This window comes from Marmota marmota, unplaced genomic scaffold (genome assembly GCF_001458135.2).
Source record: "Marmota marmota marmota unplaced genomic scaffold, marMar, whole genome shotgun sequence".
In the NCBI taxonomy this organism is placed as follows: domain Eukaryota; kingdom Metazoa; phylum Chordata; class Mammalia; order Rodentia; family Sciuridae; genus Marmota; species Marmota marmota.
In genome coordinates this window covers 6,225,096-6,238,728 of record NW_026000174.1, presented here as the reverse complement: position 1 = coordinate 6,238,728, position 13,633 = coordinate 6,225,096, and positions in this window count along the sequence as shown.

Genomic DNA, 13,633 nt, shown 5'->3' with positions numbered 1-13,633 from the left:
ATGTGTGTCTTAATTGGGGAGATAAAAGCATTAAAATTCAGTGTTAGTATGGATATGTGTTTGTAGTGTTCTGCCATTTTGATTTTTTGCTAAATTTTATCCTGTGTTGATTATCATTTAGTGGATTATTCTTTTATTGAACTTCCTTTGTTTGTGGGCTTTGGGAATTTTTTTTTTATTCCTCTGTGTGAAGTTCATCTTTAAGTATTCCTTGTAGGGCTGGTTTCATGCTCATAGATTCTTTTAGTTTATTCTTTTTTATGGAATGTTTTCATTTCCCCCTCAAACTTGAAACTGAGATTTGTGGGGTGTAATAACCTTGTCTGATAGTTGTTTTCTCCTATGGTTTGAATTATCTCATTCCAGGCCCTCCTTGATTTTAGGGTCTGAACAGAAAAATCAAGAGTAAACCTATTGGTTTACCTCTACATGTGACCTGTTATTTCTCTCTTGTGGCTTTTAATGTTCTTTTCCTATTTTCTATGTTAAGCATTTTGATTATGATATGTCTCAGTGAGCTTCTCATTTGGCTGGATCTATTTGGGGTCCTGTAAGCCTCTTGTATGTGGATGTCTATCTCATTTCTGATATAGGAGAGGTTTTCTGTAACTGTCTCACTGAAATATTTTTAATGCATTTAGCTTGTATCTCCATGTTCTCTTATATCTCAATGATTTTCAGGTTTGGTCTATTAAAGTTTTCCCAGAGTTCTTATATATTCTGGTCATGTTCTATATTTTTTGCCTTAGAGCCTTCTGTGCATTCAAGTCTATACCCTATACAGCCTGTCTTCAATGCCTGAAGTTCTGCCTTCAAGGGCTGAACTATTTTCTATACCCTCTAGTTTGTTACTGGTACCTTCAAGTGAGTTTGTAATTTGATCAATCTTGTCTTTCATTTCTAGGAATTCTGCTTGGTTTCTTTTTACTATTTCTATCTCTTTATTAAAATGGTCTTTCATGTTCTGCAATTGTTCTTTTAATTCCTTCCTTAGGTCTTTTTTTATTTCATTGAACATTTTGCTAGTCAGTTTTTTACAATATTTTTCTGGGTTTTCATCTACCTCACTATCAGTGGATTCCTTTATTGGGGAATTGTGAATGGGCAGGGGGTAATTTGTTTGCCTGTTTTCTTGTGTTTTCAGAGGTCTTGGTCTTATGTATCAATTGAAGTAGATTCCTCTACTTCTTTTTTTAGGGCACAGTCTTCAGTTACTAAAGTGTCCTAGAATGATCTAGATTGAGATCTCTTCAAAGGGGTGGTGTTCACAGGCTTTGTGTTGTTATTTCACTCTTTCTGCTACAGCAATGGAGTCCATAGGCAGGACCTGGAGGCCCACACCTAGTTGTTTCTACTTGGGGCCTGGTCATTAGTTTGGTTTTGTATCTTCTATTCTTTGTATTAAAGCATAGCTAAAGAATGAATGTCATTAATTTGTGTATTGAGCAAAGCATGCTGTCTTTTGGTTGAGTTTAGTTCAGGAGAAGTTTCTACCCTATAAACTTGTAGTGTCCCTGTATATTTCCAGTACCTTACAGATTAGGGAGAAACAAATAATAGCAACAATCCTATACTTGGTTCCTATTATGACATCTACAATGTTAATTTCCACAATTGGCACACTCATACATTGCTGGTGGGACTGCAAATTGTTGCAACCAATCTGAAAAGCAATATGGGGATTCCTTAGAAAACGTGGAATGGAACTACCATTTGATCCAGCTATCCCACTCCTTAATCTATACCCAAAGGACTTAAAATCAGCATACTATAGTAATTCAGCCACATTAATGTGCATAGCAGCTCAATTCACAGAAATGTTGAACATTTTTTCATATATTTGTTGACCTAATGTATATCTTCTTCTGAGAAGTGTCTGTTCAGCTCCTTAGCCCATTTATTGATTGGGTTGTTTGTTTTTTTACTGTTAAGTTTTTTGAGTTCTTTATATATCCTGGAGATTAGTGTTCTATTTGATGTGCGTGTGGCAAAATTTGCTCCCAAAATGTAGGCTATCCGTATACTTCATTGTTTGTTTCTTTAGCTGAGAAGAGTTTTTAGTTTGAATCCATCCCATTTATTAATTCTTGATTTTGTTTCTTGTGCCTTAGGAGTCTTGTTAAAGAAGTTAGGCCCAAGCTGGGAATGGAGCCACCATTTGACCCAGCCATTCCCCTTCTTGGTCTATTCCCTAAAGACCTAAAAAGAGCATGCTACAGGGACACTGCTACATCGATGTTCATAGCAGCACAGTTCACAATAGCAAGACTGTGGAACCAACCTAGATGCCCTTCAATAGACGAATGGATAAAAAAAATGTGGCATTTATACACAATGGAGTATTACTCTGCATTAAGAAATGACAAAATCATAGAATTTACAGGGAAATGGATGGCATTAGAGCAGATTATGCTAAGTGAAGCTAGCCAAATCCCTAAAAAACAAATGCCAAATGTCTTCTTTGATATAAGGAGAGTAACTAAGAACAGAGTAGGGACGAAGAGCAGGAGAAGAAAATTAACATTTAACAGGGATGAGAGGTGGGAGGGAAAGGGAGAGAGAAGGNAAAAAAAAGAAGTTAGGCCTAATCCAACATGATGAAGATTTCAGCCTACTTTTTCCTCTATTAGGCACAGGATCTCTGGACTAATTCCTAGATTCTTCATCCACTTTGAGTTGAGTTTTGTGCAGGGTGAGAGACAGGGGTTTAATTTCATTTTGCTGCATATGGGTTTCCAGTTCTCCCAGCACCATTTGTTGAAGAGGTGATCTTTTCTCCACTGCATGTTTTTGATGCCTTTGTCTAGTATGAGATAACTATATTTATGTGGATTTATCTCTGTGTCTTCTATTCTGTACCATTGGTCTACATGTCTATTTTGGTGCCAATACCATACCATTTTGTTACTATAGCTTTGTAGTATAGTTTAAGGTCTAATATTGTGATGCCTCCTGCTTCACTCTTCTTGCTAAGGATTGCTTTAGCTATTCTGGGTCTCTTATTTCTCAAAATAAATTTCATAATTGCTTTTTCTATTTCTATAAAGAATGATGGTGGGATTTTAATTGGAATCACATTGGATCTGTATAGTGCTTTGCATAGTATGGTCATTTTTACAATATTAATTTTACCTATCCAAGAGCATGGGAGATCTTTCCATCTTCTAAGATCTTCTTCATTTTCTTTCTTAGTGTTCTGTAGTTTTCATTGTAGAGGTCTTTCACCTCTTTTGTTAGAAATGCATATCAAAACTACTCTAAGATTTCATCTCACACCAGTCAGAATGGCAGTTATCAAGAATACACACAACAGTAAATGTTGGTGAGGTGGTGAGGGAAAAGGCATATTCATACTGGTGGGACTGCAAATTAGTACAACAAATCTGTAAAGCAGTATAGAAATTCCTTAGAAAACTTGGAATGGAACCACCATTCGACTCAGCTATCCCACTCCTTGGTTTATATCCAAAGGACTTAAAATTAGCATATTATAGTAATGCAGCCACATCAATGTTCATAGCAGCTCAATCACAATAGCTAAACTGTGAAACCAACCTAGATGCTCTTGAATGGATAAAGAAATTGCAGTATATATACACAATGGAATATCACTCAGCATTAAAAGAGAATAAAATTATGTCATTTGTAGGTAAATGAATGGGGTTGGAGAATATCATGCTAAGTTAAGTAAGCCAATCCCAAAAAACCAAAGGCTGAATGTATTCTCTGATAAGTGGATGCTTATCCATAATGGGGAGAGGAGAGGCATGGGGAAATGGAGGAATTTTGACAGGGCAAAGGGGAGGGAAGGGAGGAAGGGTGCATGGGTGCAGGAAAGATGGCGGAATGAGATGGACATCATTACCCTAGGTACAATTATGACTGCACATATGGTGTGACTCTACATCTTGTACAACCGTAGACATGTAAAGTTGTGCTGCAATTGTGTACAATGAATCAAAATGCATTCTGCTGTCATATATACCTAATTAAAATAAAGCAATTTTTAAAAAAAAACAGAAATGGCAGGATCAGTAATTGCCATCAGTAAAAACAATAAGTAATTATATATTATATCCGGCATTACATTAAACAACAGTTGTCCACCATGACATCCACAGAAGTAATAATTTCAACAGCATTAATGGTGGCTGCAGGTGTTATATGAATCAATTGGTGCTAAAGGATGGTAAAAATATAGTTAATTAAGAGAAAAGAAAATGTGATACGTTTACAATTTCAGAAACGAACAGAGATAATATAGAATGTGATGGTTATCAGAAAAGAGGAGAAAATTTGAAGTAAAAAATTAAAAAATGAAAGAGAGGATGAAATTTGGCTGTTAGCAAAAGACAAAAAGATAAAAGAGAAATAGACAAATGAAAAACAGTAGAAAACAAAACCAAAATATACTAATCAAATGTTCTAATCCTCAAAATACAAGTCAAGGAAAAATAACTACATTTTTTTAAAATGATACAAATTAGAAAAACAGAAATAAAAAAGTATATGTATATATGTCCATGAACCAATCAGCACGAGAGAGAGAGAGATTGATTCTCAATGAAGAGTTAAGGAATAATTTCCATTGAGGTGGTCAAAATAGTCAATGAGAATATATGTTCACTGTCTAAGCCAACTGTCTTTCCCTTTCTTCTTGAGCTATGTACTGAGCACGACAGTAAGGGCTGAGGTTGGTGTTACTCACCAAGTTGCCATTTGGAGTTCAAAAATTCTCAGCTTCCATTCTCATGAGGTAGGATGGGACGGGAAGTACTGTCCACTGAACTTCTGTCTGCACAGAAGTCCCTCCCTCTGTGCTGAACCAGCACCTCGACCAAACTTCTGTCTGCACAGACCAAGTTCATGCTCTCCCAGGGTAGGGCCACTACAGAATTTTATAAGTGGAGTTTCTGCAGGTGGAGTATGGATTTAATCAAGCCTCAGGGGCTTTGTTGGATGGTGACTGCTCTGGAGAGATTAGATCCACACACCCCTACAGCTTGACAGTTGCTAATCTCTGCTGCAAGTCTGGATCTCAGGAGTCTCCCTAGAATTCTACTCACGCAGCAGGGAAGACAATCCTTCACCCTATCTGCTACCATGAACACAGCCTTTCTAGGCTTCCCAGCTTTACACCCTGAATGTATTCACACCCCCGGGTTCAGATTCCTGACCCACTTTAGCTGATCTTGTGAGACACCAGACTCAAATGGGAAAGCAAGTTTGGCTCCCTTTCACTTTTCCAATTTAAATCTCCCTAGATAAAATATTTTCCATGCCTGTTTTGCTCTGATTCTGCTAAGTACAGCCTACGTCATGTGGCAGGCACTTGCCAGGACGATGAAGCTCAGGTCTGCCAGCTCCCTCAGCAGCAGCTGCAGCAGGGCTGCCTGTGGTGGCTCCTTCCTCGGCTCTCTACAGCCAGTTGGAAAACATGGGGCACTTTTCATGCAATTAATGTACAGTGAAGCCTCTGGGTTAGTTAAGGTCGGGCTGCTTTTCTGATCTCAGGATTTTTCTGTACAAAATCTGTTCATGGTGTTTCTCTGTTCTCTCTCCCTCTGTGCCAAACCAGCAAGTTGACCACACTGCTGCTGGGGCTGCCACCAGCTTGGCTCCAATGTACTTTTACTTTGTTCAATTTACCCAAATTTCTGAGTCTCTAAGACACTCTGACTGTCCAGTGTTGGGTTTTAGTGAAATCCCTCTTTCATCTACCTCACAGAGAAACAGTATTCCCATTGCTTGAATCCCAGATCACAGAGCTACAAGGAATGCAGCCTCCCTATAGCCCGCCATCTTGAATCTCCCTTCTATAATGTCTTTTAAGATTAACTTGAAAAAAGGATCTTGCAGTCTCCAAACACAAAGTAATAGTAAGAAGATGGAAATGTTAATTTCTCTGATTTAATGAGTACATACTACATACTTGTGTCAAAATATCCCACTGTATCTATAAATTTATATACTTATTATGTTAGCCACATTTTTAAAATAATGTTTAAGGAAATGAAAATGTTAACTACCCTGATTTGATCATTCTACCTTGTATACACTCCAAAATATAACATTGTTCCCATAAATATGTACAATTAAAATAATTGATTTTAAAAGCACTACTTCATAAGAAAACCAAGACTCAGAGAGTGAATGCACACAAGCCAGTTTTAAGAAGCAGAGCTAAGATTTAAACCCAAATTTTCTCTCCAAAGCACATATTCATTCCACTGTGCTATATTGCTTTAAATGAAGAGCAAATCAAAGACTCAGCCCAATCTAGGAAAACTCATATGGGCAATCAGGTGAAAAATGGACTTTGCTGTCCAAGAATGTCTGTAGTGGGATTCAGAACATCATGTCCCAGAATCAGGCTTGCACATGCAGAGCCTTAATCACATTAGATACCTGCCATTACATTTTTGCAAGACAGCAGGCCCTGCTACTCTCTGCTGCACACACAGTGTGGCATCTGGCATCTGGTTGGCTCTTGGGATGGTGTAGACTGTGTTCTACATTAGGTGGGAGGCACCCTATGCTATTTGTAGCAGTTACAACCCTGTAATGAGTAAACTATTCCCTCGGAGTAAACTGTTCACCCATGTGTGATAAACAGAACCAGAACAGCTGCTGCAGGGTGAGCCAGACAATGCCATTTATGTGCCATCTTGTTCCCTAGAAGTTTGCAGGAAGCAGTAATAATCATAGAAAACTCTAGTTGAAGGCCTTGAAGTCTACGAAGTACATTGACATTTGTTGTTTTATTTGATTCTCAGAGAAGCCCCAAGAGTTAGATGTTTTACTGATGAGAAACCAGATTCAGAAAGATTGAAAGCTTATCCAAGACCACACAGTTAACAAATGGCTAGGCAAGTACTCAAACCTATGTCTTCTGATTTTAAATCCTTTGTTGTAAGCCTAAAACAGTGAGAGTGAGTAGTTTAAGTGTTGAGCTTCAAAGAGGCATGAAGCTGAGAGGATTTGTAGCCCACCAGGGGAAATTTATTACCATAAAACCAGAATCTAGACATGACTTTTTCAAGAAAGGACAAACCTTTGGTTTTCTGTGACTGGAGACATCCTATTCCTCCTTATTTCCTAAGGCCTTTGCATGAGCTACCTCAGCTAGAAATAAGGACACTAACAGCAAGGTTGGTTCACAAACTCTTCTAATGTCAGGAGGCTTCTTAGGCTTATTTCTTGGAACAAAAACTCCTTTGTCAAATGAAATACCAGGTTCCTCCCCCTGACCCCATGCACATTCCCTGGCCTTGCCTATAATATTTAAATTGATTATTAATGACATACTTCTACCAGAGTGCTTTTCACAACATTGCCTAGCCCTGTAACCCAAACACACTTTACTGTACAACGTGGGCACTCTACGGATCCTGTGCCACACTCTTCCTCTGCTAATGTCACTCCCTGTAAAGCATTTTCTAGTCAACAGCATGCATCATTAATGGCTTGCATCTGTGTGCCATGCACAGAGTAGCATCCAAAGTGAGTTCATTCATTCCAGCATCTCTTAATCCAATTTGCACTGCTATAACAGAATATCTGAGAACAGGGTTTCGTGTTTCCATCTTCCACCTTCTACTAGTGTGAAACTCACGGTTTTCGGCCCTTACCTCAGATTTTAGCATAGCTTCATATTTCAGTGTAGAGTCTAATTTTGGCAACAGGCTGGGTGATGTGGCCAAAATTAGCTGAATAATAAAGGAATAAAATGGCAGGTGCTCAACATGTGCTGGGCATATTGAATCAAATTGAATAGTTTCAACAATTTGGTTTCAGGAGACTTGGAAAGGAAAGTCCAAAGAGCTGGATCACTTCAAGCACTCCAGCTGTTTCTAATCAATTCGTTTCAATTCCATCCCATTCAGTAAGCCTTTACTGACTGGCTATGATGGCAGGGCACAGTGTGAGGATGGATAGGACAAGGATTAACCTGGAGGATGAAGGAATATTTAGATAAAGTTAATCTTAAGTGAAAACAGCTGCTACAAATTCTGCTTAGATTCCTGCCTGGTCACTGTTTGTTGAGTGATTGAATGAATAAATATTCACATTCTTGTTACATTTGCATTTGTAAATAAAATATGTTTTGAGTTACATTTTTTTATTTGAATCCTCACCTTGAACAAGTAGTATACTCTGAGTCTCGGTTTTCTCATCTAGAACAGGGTGACAAAAAGCCAGAATTAGTCAGTATAGATAGTAAATTGGGTGAGGTCAGATCTCAGAGGCCAATTTGAGTGAGTCGGGCAAGTTGAACACTGTCCCCTGAGAGACTGAAATCCCTTAGAGCCTTTCCTCCACTCTATCAAGATAACCTGCCGCTGCTCCAACCTGTTGCTAAGGTAACCTGTCCTGGGAACTGCCCCTCCTACAGGGAGCTATAAGGTTGTTAATTAATGTGTCCTGGGCTGCTGCAACCCGCACTTCTCGCTGCAGCCCACCTGTTTCCCGCCTTTTGGCCATCCCACCAAGCATTCCTGGGCCTAGTCACATAGGTAGGAAGGAGAAAGAGGAAGAGAACAGGAAAACAAAGGAAACCTAGGATATATAAAAAGGGCAGAACCCCTCACTTCTTGGGGTAGCAGGATACCAACTTGGCCCCCTTCTCCATCCTGGGAAAAATCTATGTTGCCCTTTTCTAAATAAACCCTGCTTTATATGCTTGCCTTGGTGTGCTTCTCTAATATTCAAACTTCAACACGTGAGGGAGCAGAACTCATCACAGATAACTGGCAGTATCAGTAATACTGCCTAAACTTTTTCTGCAGTCTTGAACATATACAGAAACCAAACTTCTGAGGAAGTAAGAAAAATTGGTGCTGGCTGAACTATGAAATGACAGGTTTTCAATTTCTTCATCTTATCCCATCCCCCAGTTCTGTGGGGTCTGGTTCTGGGAGCTTAGACAGGTACCGTGTCCTGCTTTGTGACTTTGAGAAAGTCCCTTCATCTCTCCAGGGCTGTTTCTTCATCTATAAAATGGGGATAATAATAGAAACAAACTCACAGGATTGTTGTGAGGACTGAATAAGAAAATGTAGAGAAAGCTTCCGTCACAGTGCCTGAGACAAGGTAAGCATTCGATAATGGGTATTTCACTTCCCTTATACTGATTCTTCCTTGTGCTCAACCCTAGCACAGCATGGTTATGGGGTTTAAAGCTCATTCTGACCCTTTCAGCAAGATCTTCCAATCCATATTCACTAAATGCTTCTGCCTACACCATAGCAAAAGCAGTGGCAGAGGATCTCCTCACCACCAGCATCGAAGTCCATCTAGTTGCCAAGGAGACAGACCCTGAATTCAGCTCCATCTCCTGGGACCATCTTTAACCCAAAACAGAATCAACTTGGCTGTACCCTACCTGGAAGAGTTCAGAGTAATTCCATCTGCAGGGAGATAACTGAATCTGTGCCCAGGTCTCCAGAGGCACCTGTGGACTCCAGCTGACTCCTGCCCAAGACTGACTCCATTGCTAAGCTTACATTGCCACCTAATGGGAATTCTGTGACATCACAACTTCTTAAATCCCAGGACCAAAGCCCCAAGGTAGAGCCCAACAATTTGAGGAGAGACAACGTTTACAGAATGGTACCACCATAGTCAACCAAGGAGAACAAATCCATTACCCCTTTTTAAATTAATCAAGAATATTTAACTACCAATCATACCTCTACTAGGGACTGGAGTATGGCAAGTACAGGTCAAATTTTGTTGTGTAGACATGAATTTGAATTCTCGGAGTGTCTTTATGTATGCACAAATGGCTACAATGAAATCCACCATTCTGCATAAATGATATGCATCAATTAAAAAATACCTAGTAGGTTTATTTTTTTCTGGTTTTGTAGTTGCTAATGATGATGATGTTTGGTTTTTTGTCTTTTTGCTGTTGTTTGCAGAGCTGGGGATTGAAGCCAGGGCCTCACATATGCTAGGAAAGAAATCTAACACAGAGCTACAGCACCAGCCCAACCTTTTGCATATTTTGGGAGGGGAATACCAGGGATTATTCAGGGCACTCAACCACTAAACCACATCCCCAGCCCTATTTTTGTATTTTATTTAGAACAGGGTCTCACGGAGTTGCTTAGCTTCTCATCATTGCTAAGGCTGGCTTTGAAATCGCCATCCTTCTGTCCCCCAACCCAAAATTGTACATATTTTTAAAATGTTTCTCTATGATATAATTTAACTAAAAGTTAATAGGGGGGAAGAGTTGGGGGAATCAGATTTTGCAAATTTCCATCAAATAGCTATTGTTAACATAATGTAATTAAAGCTTGGATTGTAGTACAGTAGGCTAAATAAAATACTTGAAAAGCAAATATGTGCCTAAATTACAGCTCTGATTAATAGGTAACTTATGAAAGGATATAGCAGAATTTGGCACATGTCAGGTCTGTTAAATAAATCTGCTCAATGAAAAATCATTTAAACCTAGTGATCTGGGCGGCAGAGAAAAAGTGACTGCTTACATCTTGAAAACAGAATGATCGTTCTGAACTGACATGGTTTGGGAGAGAATCAAATGTGTAGCTATTTGCAGAACATCTGAACTCAACCAGCGTTTGTTCGCTTCTCCTCTGGCCAGCATGAACTATGTGAACTACCTGTAGACAGGCTTCTTACCCAAAACCAGGAAAGCCAGTGTTGACATGGTTCTGCGGGTCCCAATTTTTTTCTTTTTAATATTTTAGTTGTAGATGGACACAATACCTTTTTTTTTTAATGTGGTGCTGAGGATCAAACCATCCCCCTATTAACTTACCTCACACATAGGAGAATACATGTGAGGCAAGTGCTCTGCCACTGAGCCACAATCCCAATCCATGGGTCCCGATTTTTAATAAAGTTTTTACAAAGTGCACATTCTCTTACTATCTTCATTATCCTCAGTCCCCTCAGAGGTGCCAGAGATGCAGGACTACTTCTCAAGACCCTCTTATTTCCTTCTGTGACAGGACACACAGGAATAGATGTAAGAGGGAGTTTGAGCTTTGGAAGTTTCTTTGGGAGGGAGGGGCTCCCCAGAGTAGTTGGAAAGGGCTCCAGAAGGAGGATGATCTCCCTGAGGAATCGTAGCATCCCCAAACAGTGTTAAAGCAAAAGAAAGCTGAGCAGCCTCTCTCTCAGTCCTTCATTTTACACAGAAGTAAACTGAGGCTTTTCAAAGGTCACATGAAAATAAGTGACAGCAATGGGGACAAACCCAGATCTCCTAAATAGAGAGAATGAGACCTTTGATATATGGAAAGGGAGGCATTCTGGATCATCAGGAAAAAGACAGACTAGTCAACAAATAGCACTGGGATAACTGGTCAGCATTTTAGAAAAAAAAATTAAGGTGGATTCTTATCTTAATTCCTATGCCAATGCAAATTCCAGAGAGATCTTTATATTATGTATTTTTTCATTGTAGGAATGATTAAGAGTAACAACATAATTTATACATCTTCAAAAGATTTACATATGCCATAAACTTGAGGTTTTTTCTTTGAAGGGATATAACAAATTGGTGGTAGAGGCATGGGTAAGAAAGAGAGCCAGACATGGTGGCACACACCTATAATCCCAGTGGCTCAGGAGACTGAGGCAGGAGAATCACGAGTTCAAAGCCAGTCTCAGCAACAGCGAGGGGCTAAGCAACTCAGTGAGACCCTGTCTCTAAATAAAATACAAAATAGGGCTGGGAATGTGACTCACTGGTCGATTGCCCCTGAGTTCAATCCCTGGTACAAAAAAAAATGGAAAAAAAAAGAGAAATAGTGTTTAATATTTACATTCTGTACTATTAATTTTTAAAAATCTTATGTATGTATAATATTTTCTTAACTGTTAATCTCTGTTAACACAGGTTCTCTGGGTGTCAGGATAAGGTTTTTTTATGTTTGCTTTCTTCTGTATCCTTTTCTATTTTAAGCAAAAAATTATTTCAGAAATTTTTAAATTTACTTAAAATATAAAATCAGAGAAATAATAGAAAAGAATGAGTCAATACAGACAGTTCCCAACTTATAATTTTTCAACTCCATAATGGTGTGAAAACAATACACACTCAAAGGAAGCCCTACCTTGAATATTTATATCTATATTTTCCTGGGCTGGTGATACGCAGTATGATGTTCTTGTGTGTGATGTTCTTGTGTGGCACAGAGCCATCACCCCTGGTCGGCCCTGTGATCTGGAGGGTGAACACTTGCATGGTGTGCTGTGTTGCTAAGCTATGAAGTTTGAGTGGTTAGTGCATTGAACACATTTTCAGCTTCAGATATCTTCAGCTTGCGATGGGTTTATCAGGAGGTAAACCCACTGTAAACTGAGGAGCATCCATAGCTTTATAATCTTAGAATGGGAAACACTTTCTAAGCATGACTGAGAAACCCTGAAGGAAAGAGTTGATAAATCTGACTGCATAAAATCTTTAGTCATCTACACAAGAAAACAAAGCCAAAAGAACACAGAAACTTAGGAGAATATTGTTAGACAAAGGGCTAATTTCCTTACTGTAAGATGAACTTCCTACAATCAACAAAGAAAAGCCACACAACCCAGTAGAAATGCTAATGTTAACAAATAGATTTTAATATGTTTGATTACATTCATAATTAAGAAAATGCAAATTAAATCAACATTAGGATACTACTTTATATTCCTATCCGTTAGGCAAAATATATAAACTTTAAAGTTTAGTGATATTCCCTGTTGTCAAAAATGAAGGGAAATAGGCACTTGCCTGTACTTTGGGGAGTAGAAATTGGTCCAAGTTTTAAAAGAACAATTTGGAAACATCTACTCACCCACTCAAGGTGCAAATGGCATCATTATTTTTATGCTGGGACAGGGTGTAACTCAGTGCTAGAGCCCTTGCCTAGCATGTATGAGGCCCTAAGTTTGTTTCCTGGCACTGGGAGAAAAAAAAAAAAAAAGAAGCACATATGTTAAAATTTAATCATCACTGTGACAATATGAACAGGTGGGGCCTATTGGAAATTATTAAATCATGAAGAAAGAACGCTCATGAATGGGATTAGGGTCCTTATGAAAGGGCCTGAGAGGTTGGGTTTGCCCCATCCTTCTGCTAAGTAAGGACAGAGCACTTCAGATACATTCTTAGAAGCAAAGACTGGGGCCTTCATTCAACACCAGACTGCTGGAACCTTGAACTTGGACTTCTCAGCCTCCAGGACCATGAGGAATAAGTTTCTGCTTTATAATTACTCAGTGTCCAACACTTTGATAGAGCAGAACAAACAGAATAAAGCATATGTGCCCATGCAGAGGCCCCAGTCTCTTTCCTGAGGGCTGCCTCAAAGTTGTAGATGTCCAGTGGCTCCTCAGGCAGGTGAGGGTGGTGTCAGTACTACTCATAACTTTCACCACAAACAGAGCTGGACAATTGGATATGTCTGCTCCTCTAGTACTTCTCATTCACTGGTTCCAAGCACTGTTGAAGACTAGTTCTGGAATGTTCCTCAGATTATTCTTCCCACTCTTTCCATTGACCTGAGAGTAACTGTCTTGGTCTGGGATTCTTCAGGAGCAGGAGATGCCCATATCCAAGCCTCAGCTATGTGGTGGGGTCTCCTCATCACACCAGGCCCTCAAGGTC